General features: G+C 40.5%; 1 long non-coding RNA gene across 2 annotated transcripts in view; it reads right to left on the bottom strand.

Moving 5' to 3' along the window:
• LOC142745210 (uncharacterized) overlaps positions 1-7,300 on the bottom strand; it is a 133,254-nt gene extending 125,954 nt beyond the window's left edge. For both annotated transcript variants that reach the window (XR_012881679.1, XR_012881680.1), the window contains exons 1-3: positions 7,059-7,300; positions 4,791-4,853; positions 3,497-3,613 (exon numbers count right to left, since the gene is read on the bottom strand). This is a non-coding gene — a long non-coding RNA (uncharacterized LOC142745210). The remainder of the gene's footprint in view (positions 1-3,496; positions 3,614-4,790; positions 4,854-7,058) is intronic.
• Positions 7,301-16,761: the final 9,461 nt, after the last annotated feature.

Here is a 16,761-nt window from a genome sequence, read left to right as displayed (position 1 = left end):
CCTTTATTCTTAGCCTCACTCACATACACAGAGTTTTAGACCAGGCTTCCATAACAACCAAGCCATTTTTCTTTACTCGACGTGTTACTCGCCGTAAAAGAACTGTACCTAAACTGGATTTAAGCATTCTCATAAATTGAAACCCTTTCATACCAGTTATGCCTCCAAAAAGGAACCCTGCACTTAGACGAAAGACTCCTGTGGCTAAGAGCATGGTTTCTGCCTGAGCTGCTGAGATCTCTCAACAGAACCAAGCCTGTAGATTTCAGCATTCTCATTCATTGAAACCCTTTCAGACCAGTCCTGCCTCCAAAAATGAACCCTGCACTTGGACTTTATTGGATATGTTGGCTTCATATCAGTAAGAAATGAAGTTTTTAACCACACACACAAACAAATAGACCAGCGTGAAGCCGGGTAAATCTGTTATTCTATATTATAAAAGTGAATCTCTGTCTGTCCTCTATAGGCATCCAAACGCCTGAACCATTTGACCCCAAATTTGGCACAAAGGGTACATCGGGTGTTCAGGAAGGTTTTAGTAAAGGTTCCAACATTGCTGTTGTTCTCTGTTATCAACCATTATCACATGATCACGATCCAATAATATAAAAGCGAATACAGACATTTGCTTTATTGTAATGTTGTTATTATCTGGCAGTAGCAGGTAGTGCACTTCACAAGATAATCCTTGATGGGAAGGTACGGGGGAGCGGTTACCCATAGCAACCAATCAGATTACTGATGGCCAGGAGGAAAGCTGCATTACTAGATGCAGAGACTCCTCTTGCCCAAATGCAAGCTGATCAAATATGTCATACTGCTGCTCAAACTGCTGAAACTCCTCAGCAAACTCTGGCTTTCACAGCAGCAGATCAGACAGGTGACTCTTAGAAGCACAAAGACTCCTGCCCAAACCCAAGCCAGAAAGCAAGATGATAGAGCGCATCATGTTCAGCGTGCTATTGGGTGGGCTTTCATCCATGATGCTGTTTTCAATTATGATCCAACCATAGTCTATAGCCAACTGGTAATAAAACTGCCAATGTTGTTAATCAACAGGCTCTGTCACAGTCTTATGACTCCATTTCCTACCAGTTTAGCTGTTACGTATTTAGGAAGTTAAAATTTAAATATACAGTGTGTAACTGCCGGGGTATAAAGGGCTTCTAGCAATTTCCCCGTAAACCAAGAAAATACAAGGGCATGGATTAGACTCCTGGGCACCCTTCGGAACAAATCCAATGAACACACAAACAGACAGACCGACACTTTATACCCGGGCAGCGCCGGGTACTTTTTCGAGTATAGTATAAAAATACAAACAGTCTATTGTGACCTCATTACAACAGAACACAGACTAGAAATAAAGACACACCATCACAATAGAGCACACTGTTTGTAAAAAAGGGTACAAGTGGCAATATGCTCGGTTTCAACATAATTAAAATAGAAGTAGTCTAGAAATAAATGCACACACTAGTTATCTTTTTTTTAGTTTCCTGCTTTTTATATCACACCAACATATTCCACAGCACTGTACAGAGACTTCTTCAGTACATGTCACAAATTAAGACCATCACTATTTTGAAATTACCACAATAGGCAATAGGCAAATAGTCAAACCCTAAGATGACATAATAATAGAATACAACTCAAACACTATTAACCCGTTTTTGCATCATCACATACATGTGCATGATAGTAATCGTGAGGGGCACAGAAGCTGTGCCCATATGATCACCCGCAGGAGAGCAGCTGTGATTGACAACCGCCCTCCAGGACTAACATCCGGGATTGGATAAAACTCAGATCCCAGCTATTTAACCTCTTAAGCACTGCGATCAATGTTGCTCACGATGCAGAAAAAGAGAGGGGGCTCCATTTGTCCTGTCCCTGTCAGCCCTGGCAACGCGCTCGTCAGGTCAGGCTGGGAAATCATGACAGCCCTGGGCCTAATAAAGGCCCCCAGGGCTTTCATGCTGCAGAAGAAAAAGGGCCTTCCCCAAACTGTTCCCATGAAGTTGGAAGCATACAATTGTCCAAAATTTCTTGTATGCAAAAGTATTAAGATTTTCCTTCACTAGAACTAAGGGGTCTAGCCCAACCGCTGAAAAATAACCCCATAACTTTATACCTCCTCCACCAAACTTTACAGTTGGCAGAATGCAGTCAGGCAGGTAATATTCTCCTGGCATTCGGCAAAAACCCAGACTCATCCATCAGCGTAATTCGTCACTCCACATAACACGTTTCCACTGCTTCAAATTCCAGTGACGGCGTGCTTAAGGCTGGGTTCACACGACCTATTTTCAGACGGAATTCAGGCGTTTTACGCCTAGAATTACGCCTGAAAAGGCGGCTCCATTACGTCTGCAAACATCTGCCCATTGCTTGCAACGGGTTTTACGATGTTCTGTTCAGACGAGGTGTAATTTTACGCGTCGCTGTTAAAAGACGGCGCGTAAAAATACGCCCGCATCAAAGAAGCGCATGTCACTTCTTTGGACATTTTTGGAGCCGTTTTTCATTGATTCCTTTGAAAAACAACTCCAATAACGTCCGTAATGGACGCTGCGAAAAACACGAGTACTTGCAATTACGTCTGAAATTCAGGAGCTGTTTTCGCCTGAAAACAGCTCCGTAATTGCAGACATATTTTGCGTTTGCGTGTGAACATACCCTTACACCACTCCATCCAACGCTTGGCATTGTGTTGGTGATGTAAGACTTGCTAGCAGCACCTTGGCCAGGCCATCGAAACCCATGCCATGAAGTTCCTGGTGCACAGATATTGTGTGGATGTGAATGCCAGAGGAGGTTTGGAACTCTGCAGTTATTGAGTCAGCAGAACGTTGGTGAGTTTTATGCACTATGCGCCTCAGAACTCGGTGACCCTGCTCTGAAACGTTAAATAGTTGCTGAGGTTCCTAAATGCTTCCAGTTTGCAATAATGCTACCACTCACCGTTGATCGTGTAATATCTAGGAGTGAAGAAATATCACAAACAAACTGACTTGTTGCAAAGGTAGCATCCTATTACGGTACCATGCTCAAATTCAATTGTTCCTTAAATAAATACAGGAGTAATTGAAAAAAAATGTAGTTATCTTGATCAGGTTCTAATTAAAGGTCAAACACTGTTCTGCGCTAAAATACTCAATAAAGGGCACATGTGGATGAGGGCTAATATTTTTTACCGCACTGTTAATACCATCAGAAATAATTGGGAAGAAGAAGAGTATTTGGATCCAGCGCTGCGTGCAGTTTAAAACGGAAGCAAAATTCCAAGTTTAATGGTTCTTGATTTAAAAAACCTCCTTTACATCCCAGCTTTACATAATACACCACCACTGCCTACCCACAGTAAAAAGCAAGAGTCAGTAGAAATACGTCATTCTATAAGTCAATTATAGTTCCTATGACTCACATGATACTGTAAACCAACTATTAATGTAACTCCAATAACATTTATATATATATACATAATACTTACCAACTTCACTATTTGTTGCCACCGACTGTAGGAAATCCCGTGTTACTCGGCTGCGAGGAATGACGTGACGCTCCGTTCCTCCTGTCATCGATACTACACTCCACATAGTAACACCAACTGAAATGCAAAATACATTAAGTTAGGAATAAATTTACATAACCAAATACTTTAGTTACAAACTTACAAAGCAGTCAGATGAAAAATGAAAATAATACGTCGGGTAGAAACCATTCCCACTTCCGGCTTGCGGTCCAAACAATAAACAACCGTGGAACGCAATCAGTAATCAGCTGCACCGCAGGAACCAGGATATAAACCTGACAGCGCGCTCTTTTCAAACAGACATTACAGCCAAGACTAAGGACGCAGAAGCGTCCGAAACGCGTAGGTTCTGAGGACACCACCGCCCGCTTACCTCCACACCTGGACTTTATACCTCTGGACTACCTTTTAAATCAAGAACCATTAAACTTGGAATTTTGCTTCCGTTTTAAACTGCACGCAGCGCTGGATCCAAATACTCTTCTTCTTCCCTGCTTCAGACCGTGTGCCGACACGAGGATCCGGGCGCTATTGTGACACAACCCACAGTGTCAGGTGAGCTGGAGGATTCCTCCCCCCTCTTCTCCTATTTTTGTCACAATTATCGGCTTTTTCCTACGAGCTCCCTAATTTTTTCATGTTCTAACATAGAACACCAGAGGGTCCAAATAGATGTGTGTATCCAAGTGTGACCATATACAATTTTTCATTAATACAAGAGTCTAACAACTAACAAAAATTCTATATATTATTGAAACGAATACGCTGGCTATACATCTTGATTTGCATTGTTTTTAACCCACTATATTTTGCACTTGTGTCCTGGAGAGCAATTTGGTCACAAAATGACACACCAAACTGCAAATACGACCCCTGGGGCTCAATCTACTCGCTCGGAATTAGCTGAGAAAGTTTTTGGCAACTATGGCAACCATACTGAAAACAATCAGGAATTGGAAGATCTGTTTCACACCTTAGAAAAGCGACCTTGCACAACAGGCCAAGATCTGGTGGGACCTTACAACTCTAAAGAACTATATTGCAAAGGATATGATACCCAGGGGCTTACGACTCAGGAAAACGCCAACCTTCATATATACTGAAGATTTCCAGAAAGAATGGAACCAGACCCTATCCACATGTTCTATTAGTTTGATGAAACTAATTACCAAACAAGAAGAACAAAAACTGTTTGAACTAGACATCAATATTACTGACATCAGAAAATCACTTGAGGTCTTTTCCAACTCACCTTCCTTTTCCCTCCTTCAAACTCGAACATCAACTGCCATCGACAAACTGGATCATTCCATTGCTGAAACAAAAAAAAGCAAGTTCCAGCGAGATACAAGAGATTACACACATAATGAAATTTACAATTGGAGCCAAAGAACGAGAAACCATATAAGACCAAGGCCCATCCTCAAAAAACGAAACCAATACCGTAATCAATACAGGGATCTACCGAACAGAGTGAGTTTCAGTTCCACGGAACCGGACTCTGCTGACGGCATGTCAGAAGATGACAACACTAGAACTCGCCCTTATTCCACCTACAGAACAGAAAACCCAAGTCATCAGTCAAAAAACGAGGCAGGAGGGGGGGCAGGAAGCACAAATCGAATAAATCAGGATTACAATCGTTGCCTCCGCCCCCGGAAATTTCAACAGTACTAGAAATGAATGTAACCAACTTATCCTCCACTCCCTTGACCACGGAACAAATTGAAGTTTTATATTTGGGTCTCAATTTCGCTCCCAAAAATAATTTCAATCTATTTAATACATTATTGGACATCAATAAATTTATCCGTAACTTGACTGTCAAGAAGCACTTCCTTACACAGGAGAATATCTCCCCAGACAACGCTCTAGTGTCATCTCCTCCCACCATACTCGTTGAAGAGGAAGTCCCTCCAGCCCATTCACCTTCTAGTCTAGCCAAATTCTCCTTTCAGGAACTTACTACTCTAGCGTGTCTAGACCATTTTCGCACAGAAACTTACAACCAAACAGTGACAACAGCCCCGAACTTCCTAACATCTAATCCGAAGTTCTACCCTATGAGCTCACGAACGGACTCGATGGATCGTTTTCAAACGGTCATGGAAAAAGAATTGCAAAATCTGGCGGACAGCTTCAAATTCCAACATCCAACAACAAATATGTCGATCCAACATAAACAAGCAGTCAAGTCTCTACATGACAACAAGGACATAGTCATAAAAATGGCAGACAAAGGAGGCAGTGTCACTGTAATGAACAAAAACGATTACAAACAATCCATCATCAACATGCTATCTGACAAAACAACCTACAAAGTACTGGAGAAGAACCCATTGGATAACATCAAAAATCATATGAAAAAAACTCCTTAGTGACGGTCAACTAGGAGGTTTCATTAACCAGAAACAAGCTGATTTCATCCTTGTTGATCAACCTATCACTCCAATTATCCATGCGCTTCCAAAGATCCACAAGCTAATTTTTCCTCCACCAATGAGACCCATTGTCTCAGGCATTGGGTCAATCCTGGAAAGATTGTCAGAATGGCTGGACACACTACTGCAACCACTAGCACAAACAGCTCCTGGGTTTTTAAAGGACACCAAGAATGTCCTTAATTCACTATGTCATAAAAGATGGGAAAAAAATTACACATGGCTCACATGCGACGTTATATCCTTATACACATCCATCCCTCATCACATAGCTTATGCCGCCCTTGACTACCATTTAACCAAACATAGTATGTATGAAAAAAACTTCCAAATGTTCATCCTGGAAGTACTCATGTTTTTGATGACTAATAACTATTTCCAATTTGACACAAAATACTATCTTCAACTCAAGGGCGTCTCTATGGGAGCCAAGTTTTCTCCATCGATAGCGAACTTAGTTATGTCCTGGTGGGAACAATCTCACATCTTCTCTACCGACAACACATATGGCCACTGTATTGAATGGTACGGAAGATATATTGATGACATTTTACTTATTTGGAAAGGGGACATTGACATCATCCCTGCCTTTGTAGAAACCCTCAATCAAAACCACTGCAATCTCAAATTTACCTACAACTATGATACCACCAACATTATATTTTTGGATCTGGAACTAAACGGCAAAGAAGGGCAAATAATATCTACCCAAACTCACCGAAAACCCACTTCCTCAAATAATATTCTTCATGCAAAGAGCAACCATTCAATACAGACTATAAAGGCCATACCAGTGGGTGAGATGCACCGTGCCAAACGGAATTGCACCTCCCACAGTCAGTTCGAAATAGAACAGAACTCAATCAAGACTAGACTCAAAGCAAGAGGGTATCCCACATGGTCACTCAAAAGAGCAAGCGAAATTATGACCAAAATACCCAGAACTGATTTACTTGCATACAGCAATAAACATACCAAGAAAGGTTCCATGATCCCATCTGGTAATAACCAACCCACTTTAATTTTGCAACAGAGTAACCAGTTTATGCAAATTAAAAAGTTAGTTACCAACAACTTACCCATTCTCCAAGAAGATGACAATATACGCTCCATCTTGGCTGAAGGTTGTCGAATCGTGGCAAGAAAGGCACCCTCTTTAGGCAGCGTTTTATCCCCGTCACTGTTCACATCAAACGAAAATATCAAAACAACATGGTTAGAAACCAAAGGTTTCTATAAGTGCGGGCAGCACCCCTGCAAGACTTGCTCCTACGCTCATCCAACCAAAACATTTAGTAATTCCACACAAACAGATACATTCAGCATTCAAAATTACATCAATTGCAATAGCGAATCAGTCATCTACATTATTGAATGTACAGAATGTCAATTAAAATACGTGGGCTGTACTAATAGAAAACTAAAAACAAGAATTTTGGAACATCTTAGCTACGTGAGAAACATCAACATCATTAATATCTCCAACGCGTCAAAACATTTCATTGTACAGCATAATCGAAACACAAAAAATTTACGTTGCTATGCTATCGAAAAAATCCATCCCCTAAAAGGGGAGGCGATCTTAAACACAAAACCCACCTTAGGGAGGCATACTGGATTTATAGACTAAAAACCAGATATCCAGATGGCCTCAACCTAAGAAGAGACCTAATGTTTCAATATTAATAACCGATTAAAAAATAGCAACATTTCATCTTTTTGAGCCTTTTCATTTATGACCAAAAATAAAATTAAAAACAAAATTAATGCATATAGAATGAGCCAATATCGTGTCTCTCCAAGACCTCCTTTTCTCTCATACCCACAGTCTGTACATGCATAACATATGCTATTTGCTATGTACATCACTTTTTATACCACTTAGCCCACTTTTCGTGATTCGTTATTATTTTCCATGTTTTTAATATTATAATTTTTGTTCCAGTTGTTGTCCTACCCCCACTTTTTCCATCCCCGATTCTGCATCCTCACTGTTACATACTGAGCGCCCTCTTTTGTCTTTTTTTCCCCTACATCAGGGAATACTGGTAATACCTGCTTTACAACCCAGCTTTACATAATACACCACCACTGCCTACCCACAGTAAAAAGCAACAGTCAGTAGAAATACGTCATTCTATAAGTCAATTATAGTTCCTATGACTCACATGATACTGTAAACCAACTATTAATGTAACTCCAATAACATTTATATATATATACATAATACTTACCAACTTCACTATTTGTTGCCACCGACTGTAGGAAATCCCGTGTTACTCGGCTGCGAGGAATGACGTGACGCTCCATTCCTCCTGTCATCGATACTACACTCCACATAGTAACACCAACTGAAATGCAAAATACATTAAGTTAGGAATAAATTTACATAACCAAATACTTTAGTTACAAACTTACAAAGCAGTCAGATGAAAAATGAAAATAATACGTCGGGTAGAAACCATTCCCACTTCCGGCTTGCGGTCCAAACAATAAACAACCGTGGAACGCAATCAGTAATCAGCTGCACCGCAGGAACCAGGATATAAACCTGACAGCGCGCTCTTTTCAAACAGACATTACAGCCAAGACTAAGGACGCAGAAGCGTCCGAAGCGCGTAGGCTCTGAGGACACCACCGCCCGCTTACCTCCACACCTGGACTTTATACCTCTGGACTACCTTTTAAATCAAGAACCATTAAACTTGGAATTTTGCTTCCGTTTTAAACTGCACGCAGCGCTGGATCCAAATACTCTTCTTCTTCCCTGCTTCAGACCGTGTGCCGACACGAGGATCCGGGCGCTATTGTGACACAACCCACAGTGTCAGGTGAGCTGGAGGATTCCTCCCCCCTCTTCTCCTATTTTTATCAGAAATAATTGTTTAATTTATAAATTATAAACTGACATATTTTCTTATTAATATTACATTTAAAATTTGCGTGTTTAGCATTTTCTATATAAATATATATATATATTGTCAAGAGCCGATGGGGTTAATTTTTGAAAGCAGGTACATCCCACCTAAGTTGCTCTATTTATTTAGGTGTGGCCACTCAGGTGTCTGAGCTGCTGGGTGCTGACTTCCACTCTGCACTGAGAAGGAAGAGCTGTGTGCACTAAGGGTATGTGCACACGACCTATTTTCAGACGAAATGGAGGCGTTTTACGCCTCGAATTACGCCTGAAAAGACGGCTCAAATACGTCGGCAAACATCTGCCCATTGCCTGCAATGGGTTTTACGATGTTCTGTGCAGACGAGGTGTAATTTTACGCGTCGCTGTCAAAAGATGGCGCGTAAAATTATGCCCGCGTCAAAGAAGTGCAGGACACTTCTTGGGACGTATTTGGAGCCGTTTTTCATTGACTCCAATGAAGAACAGCTCCAATTACGTCCGTAAAAGACGCAGCGAAAAACGTGAGTACTTGCAATTACGTCTGAAATTCAGGAGCTGTTTTCTCCTGAAAACAGCTCCGTAATTTCAGACGTATTTGGCGTTTCCGTGTGAACATACTCATAGGGTATGTGCACACGTAGTGACCAAAAACGTCTGAAAATACGGAGCTGTTTTCTAGGGAAAACAGCCCCTGATTTTCAGATGTTTTTTGAGCAACTCATGTTTTTTGCGGCGTTTTTCGCGCCGTTTTCGCGGCGTTTTTTACGTCCGTTTTTGGAGCTGTTTTCATTGGAGTCTATGAGAAAACGGCTCCAAAAACGTCCAAAGAAGTGTCCTGCACTTCTTTTGACGAGGCTGTATTTTTACGCGTCGTCGTTTGACAGCTGTCAAACGACGACGCGTAAATGACAGGTTGTCTGCACACTACGTCGGCAAACCCATTCAAATGAATGGGCAGATGTAATACGCCTCGTTTACGTCTGAAAATAGGTCGTGTCGACCCACCCTAAATGTTCCTGAGAGGAAAAAGGACTCCTCTTTGAGACTCTAACCAAAGACTTGACTGTCTTGGCCATCTTTGGGTGAGAGAAACCCGTATTTCTTTGTTACGATTTAATACCTGAAGTAAGGATGAAATGTTGATCTCTGCTGTAAAGAGTGAAAGTTTGTTATACTTTATTTGCAAATAAACTGTCACAGCTAAGGTGTGCCTACCTCTAGAACCGTTTTGCGTGCTATCTGTTCCCCCCTGCACCCCGGATCCCGACAAAAAAATTAAATAAATAAATAAATATATATATAATGCTAAACACACACATTTTAAATGTAATATTATTATATATATTCACAGTAAGATTTGAAACAAATCACATTTTTACTTTAGTTGGAAAAAAAAAGCATTGCCCCAATGCACACCAGAAAGTGAAGCATCAATGAACTGCTTGACATAAGAGAAACGGGTAGACTCTAGAGTACCATGTCATAGTATTATGAGAAGCTGTTTCTATACCTACTGAGAGTAGAGTAGATTGAGGTGATTTTATGCTTCGGTAACTGTCAGTACTTTCTTCACTTTTTTTCCTCTCTCAGGTCACATGAAAAGGCAACTGTAAACTGTAGAAAAAAGCGGTATTCAGCAATGTGCTATGCTTTTCAGAAAATGAAATGTACTGCCACATTGTATGAATCACAGAAAATTTTTATCTGCTAGGGAAAACAAAATGTTATATGTTCAGCTTTTTTTCTTTTTATGTATAATAACATATTATTAATAATAATATATACTGTATTCAAACGTTCAGGTCATTTTGCGTTTATTTTTTTATGTGAATTTTGCAAAATGACATGGTTATGGATATATTCACACGACAGTGATAAAAAAATGTCTATTAAAAACTGATCAACTGTCAGTTTTTCATGGCCGTTTTGCATCAGTGTGTCTCTAAATTTTCATACATTTCCAGTCCGTCTGTCCGTTTTCGATGGCCGTTTGACATCCGTTTTGCATCAGTTTTTCATGGCCGTTATAAAAACTGATGAATTTCAGTGTTCAGGCTTTTTTTGTCCCAACCCCCTGAAAACACCCAAAGGAAGGAACACATGTTTACCTAGATGCTATTTACAGCCCCCCTGTATATAATGCCACACAGCCCCCCTGTATATGATGCCACACAGCCCCCCTGTATATGATGGCACACAGCCTCTCTGTATATAATGCCACACAGCCCCGATGTATAAGATTTCACACAGGCTGACATGAATGCCCTACATACTCACCAATGTAGCGATGTCTTCTTCAGGTAAGGTCCCTCGTCTTCACGGGATCTGCAGCAATGTGATGACAGATAGTCACCGATGCAGTGCTGTCTTCTTCTGGTGTGGTCGCTAGTCTCACGGGATCTGCGGCAATGTCATCGCGCAACCTTTGTAGAACCCGCGAGACTAGAACCAGAATAAGTCAGCGCTGCATCACTGAGTATGTGTCGTCGCGCCTCCGATAGCCAGCAAGGGAACTAGTATTTCCCTTGCAAATCCCCATGTCACAGATCCGTTTTTAACGGTTGTTACATGTATTGACAGCCGTTAAAAACTGATCTATTGACTTCTATGGGGGCCGTCAGGCCGTTAAAACGGCCAAAAATAGGACATGTCCTATTTTTTGACGGCCATTATTCACGTGCCGTTAAAAAAACGGCCGTATGAATACACCCATGGAACATCATTGTTCTGAAAACGGCCGTGTGACAATATAGCCTTAATCACAATTCTGCAAAAATCATAACAAAAGCCCCTTATAGTTCATTCATGTGGAGAAAGGGGCCTTAGTAATAGTTTTTGTGTGGGAAAGGAAGGCTTCACCTAGGGGCTCTGTATAGGCAAATTCTGTACAGGGGAAAAATTATATTTTTGCAATGGTCGCCAGTTTACTCACAATTTTTTTTTATTCCTTTAGGGAAACAATGCCACAATTTCACTGCGACTAATAGATGACCGAGTTTCATTTTGGAGCCCTAGTCTAGAGGCTTTGTATAGTGGAAAATTTCTATGTAGGGGGTGGGGGCTATGGATAATTTGTGTATCACAGAATTTGTAAACCCCATGTGTCAGGGCGAAAAAGGTTATATTGGAATGGGAGCAGAGGGGCCCTGATCATTGCACTGTATGGGGCCCCAAATTTCAAAATATCAGTCCTCTCCCCTATGTTAAATTTTTTAAATAAGATCAATATTCACATATTTAAAAATAAAATGCATTCATTCAAGGGGTTTCTGAGTTTCGTTTTTGATAAATCTTGTGAGTGCATAAAATACATACCATATACATATGTTGGTAACTCTTGACTGTTCAACCACTCATGGTTTGGGTCCCCTGATGCTTATTTTTTATATTCTGGGGTTATGTCTGTCGTCTATAACAATGTCACATCACGGTGTGGTAATGTGACATTTTATGGATGATATAATATGACACCAGGTTATAAAAACAAGCATCAGGGGATTCTGGAAACCATCAGTGATGGAACAGCCAAGAATCAATAAGCTAAGTGTACAACTCTGACCTGACTCACACTATATGGGCAAAAGTAGTGTGTGTCCATATAGTGTATGGTTGAACTTGATTGACATGTCTTTTTTCGACAGTACTACTAACTATGTATTGGGACACACCTCTTAATCATAGAATTCAGATGCTTCATTTAGTCCCATTGCCACAGGTACAGTATATAAAAGCCATCACCTGGCCATGCAGTCGCCTTTACAAACATATGTGAAAGAATAGGTCGTTGTAAACAAATCACTGAATTTCAGCGTGGTACTGTAATAAAATGCTACCATTCCAACAAGTCAGTTCATGAAATGTCTTCCCTCCCAAATATTATATGATTAACTGTGAGTGGTATTATTGCAAATTGGAAGTGCCTACGAACCACAGCAACTCAGCCACGAAATGGCAAACCACGTAAAGTTACATTAGAGTTGGGTCACCGAGTGCTGAGGCACATAGTGCATAAGAGTCGCCAACGCTCTGATGACAAAATAACTGCACAGTTCCAAACCTTCTCTGGCATTAAAATCTGTACGAAAACTATGCCCTGGGAACTTCATGGCATTGATTTCCATGGACGAGCAGCTGCATGCAAGCCTTACATTACCAAGCACAATGCCAAGTGTTGGATGGAGTAGTGTAAAGCATGCCGCCACTGGACCCTGGAGCAGTGGAAACATGTTCTATGGAGTTACCAATCGTGCTTCTCTATCTGGCAGTCTGACGGACGAGTCTGGTTTTGGCGAATGCCAGGAGAACATTATCTGCCAGACTACATTGTGCCAACTGTAAAGTTTAGTGAAGGAGGGATAATGCTATGTGGTTGTTTTTCAGGGCTTGGCCTAGGCCCTTAGTTCAAGTGAAGGGAAATCTTAATGCTTCAGCATTCCAAGACATTTTGGACAATTGTATACTTCCAGCATTGTGGGAACAGTTTGGGGTAGGCCCTTTTCTGTTCCAGCATGAATGTGCCCCAGTGCACAAAGCAAGGTCGATATAGACATGGTTGGGTGAGTTTGGTGTGGCAGAAATTGAATGGCATGTACAGAGATCTGACCTCAACCCCATCAAACACCTTTGGGATGAACAAGAATGGAGATTGCGAGCCAACCCCTCTCTTACATCAGTGCCTGACCTTACATATGCTCTTCAGGATGAATGGGCAAAAATTCGCACACACTCCAAAATCTCGTATAAATCATTCCCAGTAGAGTGGAAGCTGTTTTAGCTGCAAAGAGTGAACCAACTCCATATTAATGCCTATGGATTTAAAATGGGATGTCATAAAAGATACTGTAGGTGCAATGTATAGGAGTCCGAATACTTATGTCCTTATAGTGCAGTTTCTTAAGTTTTCATTTTCTGCAAATACAAAAAAAACACTTTGGGCTGCAAAGTGCTCTATGTTTTATTGTGAAGCCATCACCAAAGTGGATCTATGGGTGAAGTGTATATGTATAAGTGTTTATGTGTGCACGCCTGTACGTAGTGAATGTGTGTATAATGTGTAAGGGCATTTAGTATGTGTGCATGCCTGTACATAGTGAATGTGTGTATAATGTGTAAGGGCATTTAGTATGTGTGCACGCCTGTACGTAGTGAATGTGTGTATAATGTGTAAGGGCATTTAGTATGTGTGCATGCCTGTACATAGTGAATGTGTGTATAATGTGTAAGGGCATTTAGTATGTGTGCACGCCTGTACGTAGTGAATGTGTGTATAATGTGTAAGGGTATTTAGTATGTGTGCACGCCTGTACGTAGTGAATGTGTGTATAATGTGTAAGGGTATTTAGTATGTGTGCACGCCTGTACGTAGTGAATATGTGTGTATAATGTGTAGGGGTATTTAGTATGTGTGCACGCCTGTACGTAGTGAATGTGTGTATAATGTGTAAGGGTATTTAGTATGTGTGCACGCCTGTACGTAGTGAATGTGTGTATAATGTGTAAGGGTATTTAGTATGTGTGCACGCCTGTACGTAGTGAATGTGTGTATAATGTGTAAGGGCATTTAGTATGTGTGCACGCCTGTACGTAGTGAATATGTGTGTATAATGTGTAAGGGTATTTAGTATGTGTGCACGCCTGTACGTAGCGAATGTGTGTATAATGTGTAGGGGTATTTAGTATGTGTACACGCCTGTACGTAGCGAATGTGTGTATAATGTGTAGGGGTATTTAGTATATGTGCACGCCTGTACGTAGTGAATGTGTGTATAATGTGTAAGGGTATTTAGTATGTGTGCACGCCTGTACAAAGTGAATGTGTGTAAAATGTGTGCAAATGCAGGTGGCTTTCCGCGGCCGGCCGGCCGGCTGTCCCCGCAATCGTGGGTCGTGAGTAAGGGCACGGCTATGTGCATGTGGCCTTAAGCTGTAGATTTAAAATAATATTTTTTTTTACTGCAGAAACCTTATAGCTACTTTATATACTCAGAAAAAGGTCATTTCAGAATTGATAAATGAGATGTTTTTGTAAACTAATAACATACATTTTAAGTAGCATCTTGTCAGTGTAAGAAACGCCAAAGCATTGTTATTAATATCTTAGCTAGTGCATGTTCAATTCAGAAATATAAACGGTACAAGGTCAGACTAGACTTCTCTAAATTAAAAGCTATTCTGAGATATAGTATTCATAATTATCTACGATCTAAAGGTGCATAGCACAGTTTTAATGAGGTATTGTGAGCATAAAAACTCCAGGCAACTGCCTGTGATTTATAAGAACATTATATTATGCCATTAACTCATTAGCCATTATGGTCTTTGTGTATAAGCCATATATAGCAAAGCCTCCTACATATAAATACTGGGTCTGGATTGTCAATTTCCTGCTATAATTTTGATAGATAAATTAACTTAAATGATATAAAATGAGTGAGAAGATGAGTAGCCCATGCATGATTATCCTTATTTACCGCTTCCCACATGAAGGAACAATTTATACCGAATGGGAAAATATATTGCATATTCTTTTATAGATCTTAACCTTTTATCACTGGGGAGATGGTGCATCTTTAAGACCAATGGTGACACATACAGGCAGTATTTACGCCTCGAATTACGCCTGAAAATACTCTCCGAATACGCCTAAAAAACATCTGGCCATTGCTTTCAATGGGTTTTACAGTGTTCTGTTCCCACGAGGTGTAATTTTACGCGTTGCTGTCAAAAGACAGCGCGTAAAAAGACGCCCGCGAAAAAGAAGTGCATGTCACTTCTTGGGACATTTTTGGAGCCGTTTTTCATTGACTTCATTGAAAAACAGCTCCAATAACGGCCGTAAAATACACCGCGAAAAACGAGAGTTGCTACAAAAATGTCTGAAAATCAGGATCAGTTTTCGCTTGAAAACCGCTCCGTATTTTCAGACGTTTTTGGTCACTGCGTGTGAACATACTCTTAGGCACAAGGAAGTAATGTACACCTTTGTTTTTAAACTGTATGAACACATATAATTAAAGGTCATTTGTGTTTCAGCAAAACTGCAAGGTAGTCATGTTTTATAATGTACCCGATATGGGAAAATTTAATGTTGCACACTCCAGCCTTCCAGTCTTTTTAATCTTGCCAATAATTAAAAAAAATAAAAATCCCATTTTATGGCTAGGTATGCAGCTTGGTGGAGAAGTAAAAAAAATGTGTCCTTGCTCTTCAGTCTTTCAGATTTACACTTGTAATTTGTTTTAGTCTACATTCATGTATTAATGAATAAATAAATGTTGGTGTTATTAACAACACATACAAATTAACTTAAAGAGGCTCTGTCACCAGATTCTCAAATCCCTATCTCCTATTGCATGTGACCGGCGCTGCAATGTAGAGAACAGTAACGTTTTTTTTTTAAAAACGTTTATTTTTGGCCAAGTTATGAGCTATTTTATATATATGCAAATGAGGTTTGAAATGGACAACTGGGCGTTTTTTTTTCGTTATGTCCAACTGGGCGTGCATTGTGTTTTTAACTGGGCGTGTTTACGTGTATGACGCTGACCAATCAGTGACCAGTCAGCGTCATACTCTCCTCTCCATTCATTTACACAGCAGCGATGTGCAGCCACATAAACAGAGATTAACTTTAATCAAGTGTCCTGATAATGAATACACATGATCATCCAGCCTGGACGTCATGTGTATTCAGAATCCTGACACTTCTGACTCTTTTCTTTGAGATTTCCAGCAAGGGAAACAAAATCTAGTTTACCTCCGTAATCTCGCGAGATTACGCGTGACTTGCTGGAATCTCACAGAAAAGAGTCAGAAGTGTCAGGATTCTGAATACACATGACGTCCAGACTGGATGATCATGTGTATTCATTATCAGGTCACTT

This window comes from Rhinoderma darwinii, chromosome 1, assembly GCF_050947455.1.
Source record: "Rhinoderma darwinii isolate aRhiDar2 chromosome 1, aRhiDar2.hap1, whole genome shotgun sequence".
Lineage (NCBI taxonomy): Eukaryota > Metazoa > Chordata > Amphibia > Anura > Rhinodermatidae > Rhinoderma > Rhinoderma darwinii.
Note: the sequence above shows the minus strand (reverse complement) of the source record. Positions and strands in the feature narration are given on the sequence as shown.